We start from the raw sequence: 15,043 nt of genomic DNA, 5'->3' as shown, positions 1-15,043 counted from the left end.
TAATGGCCATTTGTTAGTTGCCTTTCTAAAGAAAAAGGTTTTTTCCACCTGGTTCTGCTCATGTGAGAACTTTACAAACAAGACCAGCTTGCCTTCAGCATTCAGAAGACTGTTTGCTAGTTCTTGGTATTTGTGGAATCCGGCTGATGCTTGAGTGACACCTCGCTTTTCATTCTCTATATAACTACCTTCAGGCATCATTTCTGTTGCCTTTTATTTAAACTTAATCAGAACACATTCCAAAGGGAATTGTGGCAAACTTGCAGTTTGTCATCCAGTGTAAATAGGTTATGAATAAAACAAGTGTTGCCGCAGTATTTGAAAGTATATTTATTTATTTATGAAGAAATACTTACTGTTATGAATCTAAAAGCAAAGTTCACGTATTGTATTGCTATGAGCGTTGTGTGTTTTCTGTGTGAGTATGTTTTGTTTTCAACAGAACATTACAAGCCAGGCACAGTTATGCTGATCAAGACACAGAGAAGTTTTTGTTTTCTGTGGTATATATCTTATGATTAATGTGGTGTAAGGTTGTGCAATATGTAAAAAAAAAAAAAAAATACATGCTAGATAAAACTTAAGTAAATTCTGCAAAGCAAAAATAGGTTTTTCTATTTGTTGAACTTGTACAATATACAGACAGTCTTAGTAAGTGTTAAGTCCCAGTGGTCTTGTTTGTTCATTTAATCTAGCAGAAAGCCTTCTGCCAACTTAAGATGCTGGGGAGTCAGAGGGGAATTAAATGAAAATGGAATAAAAAGAAAGATATCTTTCTATTCTTAAAGGCAACAAAATGTCGTCTTTCAAAAAAAAAAAAAAGTTAGGATATGAATGTTTGCCTTCCCAAATTCCATTCTAGCTGTTTCTACAAGGAGATGGTTCATTGGAAATCTTAAGTGAAATCGGACATCAAACTGAAGTGTAATAAACCCTTGTGAGGATATGCTCGTTCTGGAATAACGTAACCGCAGTTGCAGTTTAATCCTCTGTAGTCCAAGAGATGCCCTTGGTTGTTAGTACCCTGGGCATACCAGGCTTGCAGAGAGAGCACCTGCGTGAGGAAGCCGAGGCATGCCTGTAAGAGTCCCAGCAGCAACATGCGCAATATTCCTCTAACAGTTACGATTCTGTTGCCACGGAGATAATGACTTATCCCATGTCATTATTGATCTATCAACAGTAAGAGCAATCTTGCAGTTTGATATTGTTTAGCAAATAAAAGTAACACCTGCTGAACACAGAAAAACTGCTATAAATGTTAGAAAGCTTCTCTGAAGTCTGTGTACTGGGTTAAATGAAAGTACCTGAATTTGTAGTTACTCACTGTAGTTTTGTGAGATTGACCTGTGAGATAATATTAAGGTTAACAAAATGCTTTTTAATAATGTATTTAATATGGTGAAATGCTTTTGGATTAGGCAAATAGAGTGGAGCAGCACTCTATTAGTGGATAAACACTTCCCTACTGATAAGACTTAGAACAATTAGAACATTCTAGAAACAAAGAGATAATTATTTGTTGTGTGCTCCAGTCTTCTATCAGTCTAAGTGAAACTTCTTGTATTTTCCAGATAATGTTTTAAATCATCTGTTTGGAAGAAATATTAATGGAATTTCCATAAGACTCCTGACATTTTGCTGATGTTCCTGTTAGAAGACCTATCGCCTCATTTTGAAAACAGTAATAAAGGCACCATTATTCAAACTGCAGGGCTTAACACTCAGTCACAGATTAATTATTTCAAGGCATTCTGCTGCTGAATAGAATTACTAGTTACAAATTAGTGGTTTGAAGTTCTTCTGCAGTGCACAAGAAAGTAGATATCTAAGAATGATACTGTCAGGAGAGAGGGGGTGTTTTTGTTTCTAAGAAGCAGGGAGCTAAATTAGCTGGTGAGAAAGATCGGAAGAAAAGTCTCACTTCAGCTTATCAGAACAGGACACTTCTTTGTGTCCAAGTCAGATATGTGTGGTGTTCTGTCTTGTGATAGTGCCTAGAAACGCAGTCCCTTGTGCCTTAACAATTGAGCTCTGCTTAGGTGGTTTTATTGCCTCTTTAAGCTTTTCAGTGAGGTGGCTTGAGCTCCGGCTGTTCTGCATACCAGGTGAATAATTTCAGCATATCATCAAGGCAACATCTGGCACCATCATATCCTGAAGTTTTGAAAGCATTAAGAATGCTTAAAATGTACCTACAGTTTTGGACTGCACAGTAAAAATCTGTGTGGGATGCGTAAACTGTGAATGCTGAAGACACATCTGTTAAAAGTTCCTGGTTATTTTGAAGATGTGCTAGTTTGAAAAAGTTGTGCTACAAACAGCAGAAATGAAGGACCGTTATAGGGATTTTACTGATGTAGAAATTCAGGTCCCGTTGGAAATTGACATTTTGGAATCTGCTGCGTCTAACTTCCTGGTTTTAGATCTAAACTGGAGACCTATAAGCAAGTTTGTTTCTGAACTAGATGGGTAATTAGATAATATTTATGGAATTATAGCCTATTCCAGAAAGGGTGTTTGTGTTGGCTTTAAAATACAACGGTAAATTTCATAATGACAAAGGCGAAGAATATATATGAAATTACCCAAGTCAGTTTAACTGATACTGATGGGTGTTCTGCATGATCTAAGGTAGTTTTTTTGACTTGGTTTATGTAAGGATGCCTTTGGCAGAGCGGTCTTGTTAATAATCAAAGGACAGATGCTGGAGCCTCACGTTTAACAAATAGAGTTGAAGATCATGTTCAAGCTTGAATGTGGACCTTCAAATGAGACACTTTGGACTGCAAGCTTGCTTCTTAATGACACTGATCTCAGAATATGCCTCTGTAGTAACGCTCTGCTTTGTGAATTGTGATGCTGTCCAGGGGCAAGGGCATGTAGTATGACCTTTGTAATAGACGAATAGTTATCCTTTGGGATGAGCAAGCATCTTGCAACTATTCTGCCTGACCAGAGTCTGTGAGACCATTGTACCTTATTTGCAGGTGGTAATGGTGCTTGAGTCTTTCAGTATTACTGGGGAAGCCTAATTTTATGTACATCTAACTCTATATGCAGAGCTGAAAAATGTTCTCTCTAATGAGAATACCTCTCACCTAACACAGGAGTTAGGAATCCCAGAATCTTTCATGGGGCTCAAAAAACACTGGGCAAACTCAAGAGGAAAAATTGATCTGCTAAATATAAAGATAACATTATAATCCCAGTCCCTAGTCTGCTATACCTCAAGACTTGATCCAATAATGACAGGCATGTCCTGTTCTTTGCTTCCTGGGCATTCACTTTTGACCGGTGCAGCGTCAACAGGGTATTTAATTTGGTATGGTGTGATTTACTTAAAATGCTGGAAATGTCTTCTGGTTTTTCATAACTGCAGGGAAAACCCCAGGGCACTGTGCCTGTAAGAAAGGTTCTTGTGCCCCAGTTAAGTTCTACTGGTGTACTCGGTGTATTAGCCACAATGACAGGAGTGCTTTTGTTGGTTTAGCTCATTTTAAAGAACATGCAGTTGCAATGAGTCAAGAAAAGCTCAGATTAGCCTGGATTTTGTGTTCTTGAGGGGGCTTTGACAGGTTCGGTCTGGCAGATGATGATCCCTCTGTTGCTAAAATGGCAGGCTGTAGTAGGTGAATACTTGTTGCAGAGAGTGATTGCATCTGTTCTTGTTCAGCACTTTTGAATACCCCTATCTTTTTTTTTTTTTTAAATTACAGTAAGGTATTTTTCTTGTCATTCTGAGAAATGTATCAACTTGCCTTAACTTTAATGAACAGTGCTGGCTATTTGGTCTCTTCTGTTGCAGAAGACAGATAGTACTATGCATGTGTCATCACACGTGAGTTTCAATTGTATAAGATATTTCTCCTACAAGAGTTTTGCACACATTGCTGTATTTGTAGATTGAATTGTTATGGAGAATCTTAATTCTAAGTTTTTTTTAAAAAACTTCAGTATGTTTAAACTTGTACTACAATATTTCAGTAAAGACTCTATTTTTTTCATCATGCACCCTTTAGTCTTTCAGTTTTTTCTAGGAATGCGTGTACGTGTTTTAAGACATTTTGAAGTTGTCATAAATAAAAAAAGACATTATGAAGTTGACATAAAATGTCATGACATTTAAAAGTTGTCATTCGTTTTAAGACAAATGAAGTTGTCATTCTTTGAAAAAGAGCTGTCTTCTAGTCAATTCTGTGACCCTAAACCAATGAATTGCTGTTGCTTAAACTTTGTTTGATAAACCTGTATTGAAGTAACTCTGGCGAGCCTGGAAGCTTTTTGTTAAAATGTTAGTCTTCAGTTGCTAGTGTTATTAATGTAATATTATCTTAAATGTAATAAGCTCTCAATTACTCTCACATTTTTACATTAATCAGCTGTATACCACGTGCTTGTAGAAATGCAAAAGTGGTATTTTAAAGCAGGGATGAAAAAAACCTTAAGTGAGTAGCTAAACTAAAATTACTTATTGCAATCAATTGTATTTGTTGTAAAAAGATGTTCCTAGTCCTCTATTACATAGTCTTGTGCAGAATAAAATGACCTTCATCTCAGTTGCTTACATCTTTTTCATATGGATTGAAGCTTTCAAGTTTTTATGCCAGCTGGAGTTCGTTTTGATTAAATTTTCCCACAGAACTTGTGCAATAGTTTATGCTATACTAAAGAGAACTTGCATTTGAATGAGGCAGCTGTGGTGTGGAATTTGAGGGCTTGAAACTTTACTAAGAACTGATCTTTGATAGCAGTGTGCGTGGAAATCTGCCCGCGTGTGGCTCTGGCAAGAGGTTCTGAAACTCCAATTTGTCTACAAACTAAATTGAGCTGAAAGTATGTTGTGTTTTTTTCCCCACTGTATGTGATACTCTCCTTGTATTTCCGAACTTTTGTGGGCTGGGTTGGAGTCAGTTTCCAGTAGTGAAAGTAAGGAGAGGGTGCGCAAAGGTGTGAGAAGCTGGGACTCTGCTTCCAGAGGGGAATGGTACAGACAGCTGCACCAGTTGCTTCTAGAGGTGGATGGGACAGTGTCGTCTCTCCAAGCCTATTGCAGTGATTGTTTCTGTCCCTTCAGAGAAGGGAGATTCTCAGACCAGATGTGTAACCTAAAATGGAACATTTGAAATGGGTAGTATGGAGGGGAGAGGGAATCGGAGTGACTAGGAATATGGGTGAGGCTGTAGCAACTAGGTCTGATGGCACAGACAGCAGAAACGGCTAAAGCAGCGCTGAATAAAACTATAAATAGAACAGTTTGGGGGTTTTTAAAAAAAGTCTGCTGCAATTGAGCGGTACATGCAAAATACACTTTCACAAGAGCATGGAAATGAAACCTCCGATCTTTTAAGTGAGAATCTAGTGGCAGCATGTCTCAGCTTTCTTGTGCCACTGGTCATCTTAGTGACCACCCTGTCTATGGTGATGAGCAACCAGCTTCTGATCTTTCAGTCACTTCCTACAACAAGTTACCAGTTGCGTTCTGATCCAAGGTGGTTTGTGCAAGGATCAATGTGAATCTGCATTGTTTTTATTGATTGGCTTCTAAGGAAACAAACGTGGATGCAGGTTGTTAAAGGAATGCTCTTATAGTTGCAAAGTAGAACACTCAAATGTTAGATTTAAGCTGGACAACTTTCAAAATCATGTGCATAGGAGGTGAAACCAAAGTTTTTATGACCTCTTTTTCCCCAGAAAACGTACATGTTCAATGCATAGGCATTGATTTCTTGGTCTACCCTGAGGTTCAAACAAAGGAAGGGTGCTTGCAGGAGGATGGTATCAAAGCCTTTAATATGTCCTCCTTAGATGGATGTTATTTCAATCTCTGCTATGGAAGGAAGTCTGGAAAATTGTTCCAAGTGCAGTCCTCGACAGTGCTCACTGCTTGGTGTTTGAAGGGTGACTTGGAAAAGTTCTCAGCCCTTGCAATTGTAATTGGAATCAATGAAGCAATGACTATGTGAAGTCAAAATATGAAGTATTAAAAAAACTATTGTGAAAAGTTAGGTGTCTTAAATTGGGTTCCTGAAATCAATGGGTACTATGAACTTCTGTATCTTAAATCCCTGCCTGCAAACCACAGATACTGATGTTGCAGGTAAATTGTGAGCATAATTTGCATAACATAACATAAATTTGCATAAAAAACATAAATTGCAGGTATGTTGAGTGCTCTGAAAAAATGTCTGTGAATACAGTGGGAATATTTTGGTTTGCTTGGTTTTCAGAGGAGTTTTTATGTGGTGTAAATAAAATTAGACTGAAAGGCTAACAAAAACTTAAAATGAGGAGAAGGAGTGGGGGTGTTGACATACTTGCATTTCTAATACATTGGCTCTGTTCTCAAGCTTTCAGCCCATATATCTCTTGTGGGAGGTAAAAATACAAATGCTTAAAGGGGAGGCCGGAATACTTGAATTTTTAGATTGCTACACTTAAAACCAAAAACTTGTAAAGCTAGAAATACCGATATAAAGAGGAGAGAATTTGAGGGGGGGGTTGATATTGTAAAGTATTTTCTTCCTGTCCTTTTTTTGTGCTATTAAGACCTGTATCTCTTTAAAATCGTGACTGTTCAAAGAACAGGGGAGCTAACTGAGAGAGTGCTGCCAAATACCCCATATAGATACTGTGATTTTCTTGCTTCTGACTGTGCGCACACAGAGTTTTTAATGCTTGTAACTGCAGGACACAGACATACAGGTTGGTTTGGTGGTGGTTGCTACCATTTATTTGCACTTCTAGAGGGCAAGCAGTTCTTTCACAGAATAGGCAGCTTTCCCACAAATACAAGCAGCACATGCACTTTTCCTAAATTTGCATTAAATAATTGTATGGAAGCTCTTTGTAATTTTAATGTTTACCTTTGACGACTGAATTGCAAGAAAATAACTTAAAGTTTCAATGCTGCAGTGCTCTGAAGTTCATAGTAGCTTTCCTCCCTTGCTGATGTACGTGGCAGCTGAGATTGTTCAGCAGTCTCCACGGACATTGCTAGCAACTTGCAGGATAAAGACCTTATACTGGCAAGTTGTGTGCCATTTAATTGTAGTATCTGTTGGACTTGTACAAAGGCCTGTTTAATAATCAGCTTGACTTCATTTAAAACAAAAGCATTTGCACCCTGTGAACAAAAGACTGGGGAAAAGCTCTGAGTTTTAGAATAATCACTTTTCTGGTGACAGTGGGGGGTGCTTACCACTGAATCATCCTTGGATTCCTTTCCCCATCAGTCGCCCTTTTGCTTTTTGTCCAGAGACTTGTTAAGATACTGATTTTTCAATTGTTGCTAGTCCTGGGAGGCATGGGGAAACAAAGGTACATCTTAGCAGCTCTTTTCTGTCACTGTACTTTAGTTTGAGGCACTCGATTGGAGGAAGTTGATCTGCCCTTTTGTAGTTTCACGCTGGACTACTGTGGCAAATGATTGAAGGTCCACCTGCCATGGAAGGAGGAAAGTTTAGTTCTATGGTCTTTTAAACACTGGTATACAAGAGCTTGTTTTTTGTAGCATGTGTTTTCCTATCCCTTAAAAGACTAGATGCAACCAACATCCCTGGAAGTGTTTAAAAAACATGCAGATGTGTGCTTAGAGGCATGCTTTGGTGGTAGACTCGGCAGTCTCTGGTTAGCAGCTGGACTTGATCTTAAAGGTCTTTTCCAACCTCAGTTATTCTGTGATTCTATGAAAAGCTAGCACTGCATACACTTAAGCATACAACCTTCCACTTTGTTGCTGCTTCCTTCACACTCTCAAAGCAGGAATCAGCATAACCCTTCCCTCATCTGCTTACTGGTATGGCTAGATTGTTGCTGCTCCAGAAAATTTAGCCTTTTTCTGTGGGCACATTCAGACTCCCTAGTGAACTCCCTGTCTGTCTGCAGTTGGGAGGTCTCTGGGTGCTCCTGCAAATACAGTCAGTAAACCTTTTTGGTCTGCAGAGTTCACAGCACAAATCAATAACTGCATAAAATCTGAATCTTCTTCAACTGCTGTTTTAAGTTTAAAAAATGCTATTTATATGTAGGATTATTAATCAACCTAATTAATTTCATACACTTAAAGTGGATGAGTATTGATTCCCTCCCACACACACACACCATGTTTAAATAGTATATAAAACACATGCAAAACAGATATTATCTTTCATTTCAAAATGTGGGGACACAGTTGGACTTGTCTTTATTCCTATACCAGTTTACTATGGATGTCAAGTCTATGTTCTTTAATTCATTTTCATCTAGAAGAATCTGATTTAATATTAATAATATGAAGATTTATAGGTAAGAGAAATGGTTTCCAGATTTAATATACCAGCTATCATTTGATTTTTAGACTATCTTTCATGTCTTTGTAGGCTTGCATGGGATTCACAAGTAGTGTGTGCTCGTAAGTGCAGTCCTCCAAACTGCACAAGCCTCAGCAATCCCACTGTCTTATCTCATCTGGAGGGAGAAATGTCATATAAGCAGGCTTCTTCATTTACAAGTGGAGAAACAATTATCTTATCCCCCCTTTCCTCTCTCAGTCTCTTTTCTCAAATATACTTTTATACCCTCCTGCAGTTTGCAGCCTCCTATTTCCATGTTACCTTCCTAACATGTCACTGAGGACTGTAAAGACATGGGAAAAGAGTGCTATGCGGAAGTGTGTGCTTTAAAATACATTGTAAAAAAGGTAGCTGAAAGCAGTGGAGATTTCTCAAAGAAACAAAGTAAATTCAATGTTTTGTTCTGGTTGCAAAACGTAGACAAGTTAGAAACTGTTTGCTGCATAGCTGCTAAACTTGCTGATGCCTAAATGTTGAAGACAACTTGCAGAAAAAAACCCTTAAGTTGCCCTGGGGGATGGGAACCCAGAGGAAGCTGTGGGACATGATAACTGGCTAGTGAAGATGCTCCTTGGGGCAAAGAGAGTTGTGTCTTGGGGTGTTACTCCTACCTCATCTGTGCCTCTGACTTGGTCTATGTTCAGTTGTTCTCTGCCTGACACTTTTGCTTGAGTATATTTTTAGACACAAAATTATATTGGTATTCAGTCTTAATTTTTCCCCCCCTATAGAAGCTTCCTTTTAATAAAGCCAACATAAGGACTTTTACTACTGCAGATGCATCAGAAAAACTGCAACAGTGTAGTTAACAGAAAAAGGTAATTGTACACTTGTTTTTCTGTTTACTAGCTGTGAAGTGGTATTGCCTTCAAAGTTCCAGTCTGATCCTTTATCAGCTTTTAACACCTCAGTGTACTCTTTTGGGCATTGAGTGTTGCTGCTTATATTTAGAGACAAAAAAACTTTTGAGTGTTTTCAGACTGTTAAAGTTGTGTAGGTACCAGGCTGAAATCAAACAAAACCAGAACCTGTGAAAACCTGCGAAGAAAATAGAACAAAGAGCATCATTATTTCTTCTACCTCAAGACAAACATTGTTTGATATCAACATGGACAGTGAATGTTATGAATGTTTTGATAGTGCTGGGGGACTCCAGTATCATCAGTGACAACTGTTCCTTTACAGCGTATGTTCCAAATAAAATGGTATAATTCAAGCAAATGGTGTTTGTATGAAGAATCCTGATATATCTGGTGCCTGTGCTGCAGTCTGTTTTGCTCATCAATAAATCATAGAATGGTTTGAGTTGGAAGGAACCTTAAAGGTCATCCAGTTCCAACCCCCTTGGTGTGAGCAGCGACACCCTCCACCTAGACCAGGTTGCTCAAAGCCCCATCCAGCCTGGCCTTGAACACTGCCAGGGATGGGGCATCCACAGCTGCTCTGGGCAGCCTGTGCCAGTGTCTTGCCACCCTCACGGTAAAGAATTTCTTCGTAATACCTAATCTAAATCTAGATAATTTCTTCCTAATAGCTGATCTAAGTCCACTTTCTTTTAGTGTAAAGCCATTTCCCCCTTGTCCTGTTGCTACATGCCCTTGTAAAAGGTCCCTCTCTAGCTTTCTTGTAGGCCCCCTTTAGGTACTGGAAAGCTGCTAGAAGGTCTTCCTGGAGCCTTCTCCTCTCCAGGCTGAACAATCCCAACTCTCTCAGCCTGTCTTTATAGGAGAGATGCCCTAGCCCTCTCTCATCTTTATGACCCTCCTCTGAACTTGCTTTAACAGGTTCATGTCCTTATGTTGGAGGCTCTAGAGCTGCATGCAGTACTCATACTCCAGGTGTGGTCTCATGAGAGCTGAGTAGAGGGGAAGGCCTGTTGGTCACACTTTTTTTGATGCAGCCCAGGATTCAATTGGCTTTCTGGGCTGCAAGAGCACATTGTCAGGCTGTGTTGAGCTCTTTTGTCTACCAGCACCCCCAAGTCCTTCTCCTCCGGGCTGTTCCCAATCCATTCTTTGCCCACCCTGTATTGATACTGGAGGTTGCCCTGTCTCAGGTGCAGGACCTTGCACTTGGCCTGTTGAACTTAATGAGGTTTGCACAGGCCCACCTCTCCAGTGTGTCAAGGTCCCTCTGGATGGCATCCCTTCCCTCCAGCACATCAACTGCACCACACAGCTCGGTGTCATCGGCAAACTTGCTGAGGGTGCACTTGATCCCACTGTCCATGTTGCCAACAGAGGGGTTGAACAGCATGGGTCCCAGTGTGGTATGGATGCCTGAAGAACACCACTCGTCACTGGTCTCCACTTGAATATTGATCTGCTGACCACAAGTCTTTAAGTGTGACTATCCAGCCAATTTCTTGTTCACTGAGTGGTCCACCCATCAAATCCATGCCTCTCCAGTTTAGAGATAAGGATGTTATGCCAGACAGTGTCAAAAGCTTTGCATGAGTCCAGGTAGATGATGTCAGTCGCTCTTCCCTGATCCATCAGCACCGTAACCCCATCATAGAAGGCCACCATGTTTTCCAGGCACAGCTTTCCCTTATTGAAGCTATGTTGGCTGTCACCAATCACCTCCTAATTTTCTATGTGCCTTAGCATGATTTCCAGGAGGATCTGCTTTGTGATCTTGCCAGGCACAGAGGTGAGACTGACCAGCCTGTAGTTTCCTGGGTCTTCCTTATTTCCCTTTTTAAAAACGGGGATTGTTTCCCATGTTCCAGTCAGTGGGAATTTCACCAAACTGCCTCAACTTCTCAAATATGACAGATAATGTCTTATCCACTTCATCCACCAGTTCCCTTGGGACCTATGGATGAATTTCATCAGGTCCCGTCGACTTGTGCACCTTTAGGTTCCTTAGATGATCTCAGACCTGATCTGTAGTGGGCGGTTCTTTGTTCTCCCAGTCCCTGCCTTTGTCTTCTGTGACATGTGCCATGTGGCTGGAGCACTTGCCAGTAAGATTGAGGTGAAAAAGTCATTGAGTACCTCAGCTTTCTCTATATCCCAAGTAACCAGGTCTCCCATTTCCTTCTGGAGAGGGCCCATGTTTTCCCTAGTCTTTCTTTTAAAACATATGTACCTATAGAAGCTTTTTTTGTTGCTCTTGATGTCCCTGGCCAGATTTAATTCTATCAGGGCTTTAGCTTTCCTAACCTGATCCCTGGCTGCTCAGACAGTTCCTTTGTATTCTTCCCAGGCTACCTGTCCTTCCTTCCACCCTCTATAGGCTTCCTTTTTGTGTTTTATTTTGTCCAACAGCTCCTTTTCATCCACGTAGGCATCCTGGCTTTTTTTGTCCAACTTAATCTTTGTTGGGATGAATCACTCCCGAGCTTGGAGGATGCTTGAATATTAACCAGCTTTCTTGGGCTCCTCTTCCCTCCAGGGCTCTATCCCATGGTACTCTAGCAAGTAGATCCCTAAGAGGCCAAAGTCTGCTCTCCTGATGTCCAGGGTAGCAAGCTTGCAGTGCATCCTCCTCGCTGCCCTAAGGATCTTGGACTCCACCGTTTTGTGGTCTCCGCAGCTAAGGCTGCCCTTGAGCTTCACATTCCCCTGAAGCAGTGCCTCAGCTGGTTTATACTGGCTTTACTCTCTTTAAATTCAGTGGACTTGTGTTGGTTTTTGTCTTCTAACCTTGCTCCTGCATACTTCTCACTGTTAGGCTTGCTTCTATCAGTTGCAGAAGCTGCAGAGATCTGAGGCTTCTTTGGCAGTATCTTGCACCTAATAGAAAACTTGAAACAAGTTTCCTTTGTTCCTAATTGCATCTGCTTACTGCAGTTCTGGGGGTGATATTGGGAGTAGTAAGTCCAGATTTAAATACCCTGTGTGCTGAAGGCTCCTATTCTCTGAAGGGTATATGGGCGTAAAGGGCTTGGTTTACAACAGTTGATTTAATGGATGTTGTTAACAGCTCCTGTATTTAACATTATGCAAACTTCATTTGACTGCAGTCTTCTGTGATAGTTGCTAACTTCAGTCTGAGCTAAAATTCCAAATTTAAAACCTAATGAATAAGGGGCACTAACTATTACTTTTCTGTTTACATGGAAGTATACTTGCATGAGAAATCAAAAAAACAATTAGTTTGGAATCTGTCTTGTAGAATCTGTGCTTAAATTTCAAGTGTACTTGAAATATCCAAGTCTGCCCATGAGCTGGAACTCGGGTGAGCAGTAAGTGCTTAACTATGGGAGAGTATTTGATCCAGGTGTGTGAGAACTGATGCTGTAGCACAAAGCTGCACTTTCCTGCAGAGGTAGTCAGTCTGTGCTCAGGACATGGAACTGAAATAGACAAAAATTAAATTCCAAAATATGCAGCACAGAGAATGTGAAATGCTGGGTTAAGTCTGGATGATCTCCACATGAGTGTAGGACAGGAAGTTAGCCTGGTTTACTGCTGTGCTCCTTGCCCGAGTGCTCCTGAAGATAGGCTGTTGTGCCATTAGCAGTTAAGAGTTTGTGGCTCTTGGTTCCTCACCAACGGGGGAGGGAGATCTTCTGTAGCAACTGTCACCGTCACCCACAAAAGCTTTCTGTCAAGCAATGTGCAGCTTCTGGTAGCTGTAAAACACCACCAAACAAACCCTGAGAAGCACAATGTTGAAACCTGTCATGCCAAAGACATATGGTATGTTGCAGGCAAATGTTACTCTGTCAGCAAATGCAGGTCCTCCCACCCCAAGACTGCCGTTTGACTCATTATTTGCATAACAATTTTACATTGCTGTACGTAAGCAAACATAAAGGGAAGCATCTTAATATCTTGTAGTACTTGTTTGTCATCATTTAGGAGCATGAATAAATAGGCGTGTTACACTAATAAGAGAGCAGCTAGCCTGCAGCATTGTAAGTGCTGCTCTGTTGCCCTAAGATGTCGTGCAAGTCCTCCTGTGGAGTAAACCATGCCAACACCATTGTTACTTTTGCAGTATGTGGTGATTTCCACCTGGTCTCTGGGGTATTCTGCTCATCACAGGAAGCATCTGAAAATGCTGTGTATTCACTGACAAATACTCGTGGTTTGGTTTAGAGACTGAGCCCACTGCTTCTAAAAATACATTCCTTTCTTCCAAGGAAAGAGCTAGAGCTGCTGTTCTTTCCTTTTCAGAAGTTCCTCCACCCTTCCACACTGCTTGCAGTCATTCTAACTTCTCCTCTGTTGTTTAGGTGTGGTGTGGGGGTAGCTTTATATTGTTTGGGTAATGCACTGAATGCTCATTGACTTAATACCGGCTGTTTGCCTGTGTATATTGTTTTTTCTAACTCAGCATGTACAAAGCTTTTTGAGGTAGTAAAATCAGAGCCATGAAAGCCTCCACATAGGGAGACGCAGAAGAGGAACTTTGTGCAAGCAGTTTTTAGATAGTGATGCATTGTCCAACACGAGCAAGCTTTCTGAACACAAGGGGCTGTTTTTATTTTGGCCTTAAAAGGTCTAGGTGTACAAAGCAGTTTCCTAGGGGGTGATTTCATAACACAGGGAATTAATCGCTGCCAGTGGGGGCTGCTTATGATGATTGAGCCAGTTTTCCCCAACACAAATTCAAAGATGAGATTTTCTATTCTCTATCATCTACCTATTCTGCACACAGTCCTTTGGAGTCCAACCCTTTTGGGTTGTATCCAGTTCCTCACACTATTCCGAGGGTCATTAAGAGATAATCAGCTCTGAATTACTATGGGGCAAGAGCAGTTGCGTAGGCATATATTCAGTTTTACACACTGGTGATATAAACTTTGCTCCAAGTAAATAGTCTGGGAAAACATGGTATTAAATAAGTGAGATTTTCCAAGTTAGATGATAGGCTTGTCCACAAACAGGGAGTTTACAGCGTTCAGTTTCCCTCTCATTGACAACTTAGAAGGTCACGCTCACCCCAGACTGTGCCACTACAGGACCCACCGTGGGCATTTAGAACTTCAAGGTCAGAACGAACTATAAAAGTACACTCTTTGCAATTAAGTTAAGACAAAATTTCTGTTTTCCTTTTCCACTGCTGGTGAGGGATGGCGATTCCTGATGGTTTGGGAGCAATTTAAGTACAGAGCTATTCCAGTGAAGGCTGTGTTGGCACATGAATGGCAGATCACCTCGAATACGTGGCTGCAGGCAGGAGTGAGCCCATGGAGGCTCCCCAGGCTGATGGAGCCTGACACGCATGTAACCAGCCCAACCACCCACCCCAGCCACCATCAGAGGGTGAAGAGCTGTCATCCCCGGCCGCTGGCAGGCACCGGCAGCTCACCCTCTTTTCACTTCGGAGCTATGTATCTCAGGGGCTCTTGGCTGCAGTGCTATTATGTGTGGTCAGAGACTTTTATTGCAAATCGTCTGTTTTTCTGCTCGTTAGGCAGATGAACCGCACGAGTTCCCAGCAGCAGAGGGCAGCAATATAACCTATGCCAAAGAGGAAGTTTTTGTGCCTTTTGAAATAGACTTCTTCACATGCTCATTCAGTTTGTTTACGTTATATTACTATTCAATTACGAAGAAGCTGTTTGTGCTTTCCTCCTTCCCTCCCCGTGGCTCAGCGCAATGGCTTTCCTGTGATTATAACTTTCTGATGCCACAGATGGAGCACAAGATGTTGACAGCTCTGGCTTCTCTCACTGGGCTACAGAACCGATGCTGTGGCTGGCAACACACCGCCGCTGCTGCTGGTTTTGCTTCCAACCGATTTTTCCACAA

At 41.0% G+C, this 15,043-nt stretch overlaps 1 protein-coding gene and 1 non-coding gene across 2 annotated transcripts in view; both read left to right on the top strand.

The window, feature by feature from the left end:
* Window positions 1-15,043, top strand: part of SYNE3 (spectrin repeat containing nuclear envelope family member 3) — a 94,559-nt gene that overhangs the window by 805 nt on the left and 78,711 nt on the right. The gene's annotated exons all lie outside the window — the stretch shown is intronic.
* Window positions 987-1,260, top strand: LOC114010263 (small Cajal body-specific RNA 13). Its single transcript, XR_003551642.2, has one exon. It is a non-coding gene; the product is annotated as a small Cajal body-specific RNA 13 (non-coding RNA).

This window comes from Falco peregrinus, chromosome 1 (genome assembly GCF_023634155.1).
Source record: "Falco peregrinus isolate bFalPer1 chromosome 1, bFalPer1.pri, whole genome shotgun sequence".
NCBI classification, from domain to species: Eukaryota; Metazoa; Chordata; class Aves; order Falconiformes; family Falconidae; genus Falco; species Falco peregrinus.
Note: the sequence above shows the minus strand (reverse complement) of the source record. Positions and strands in the feature narration are given on the sequence as shown.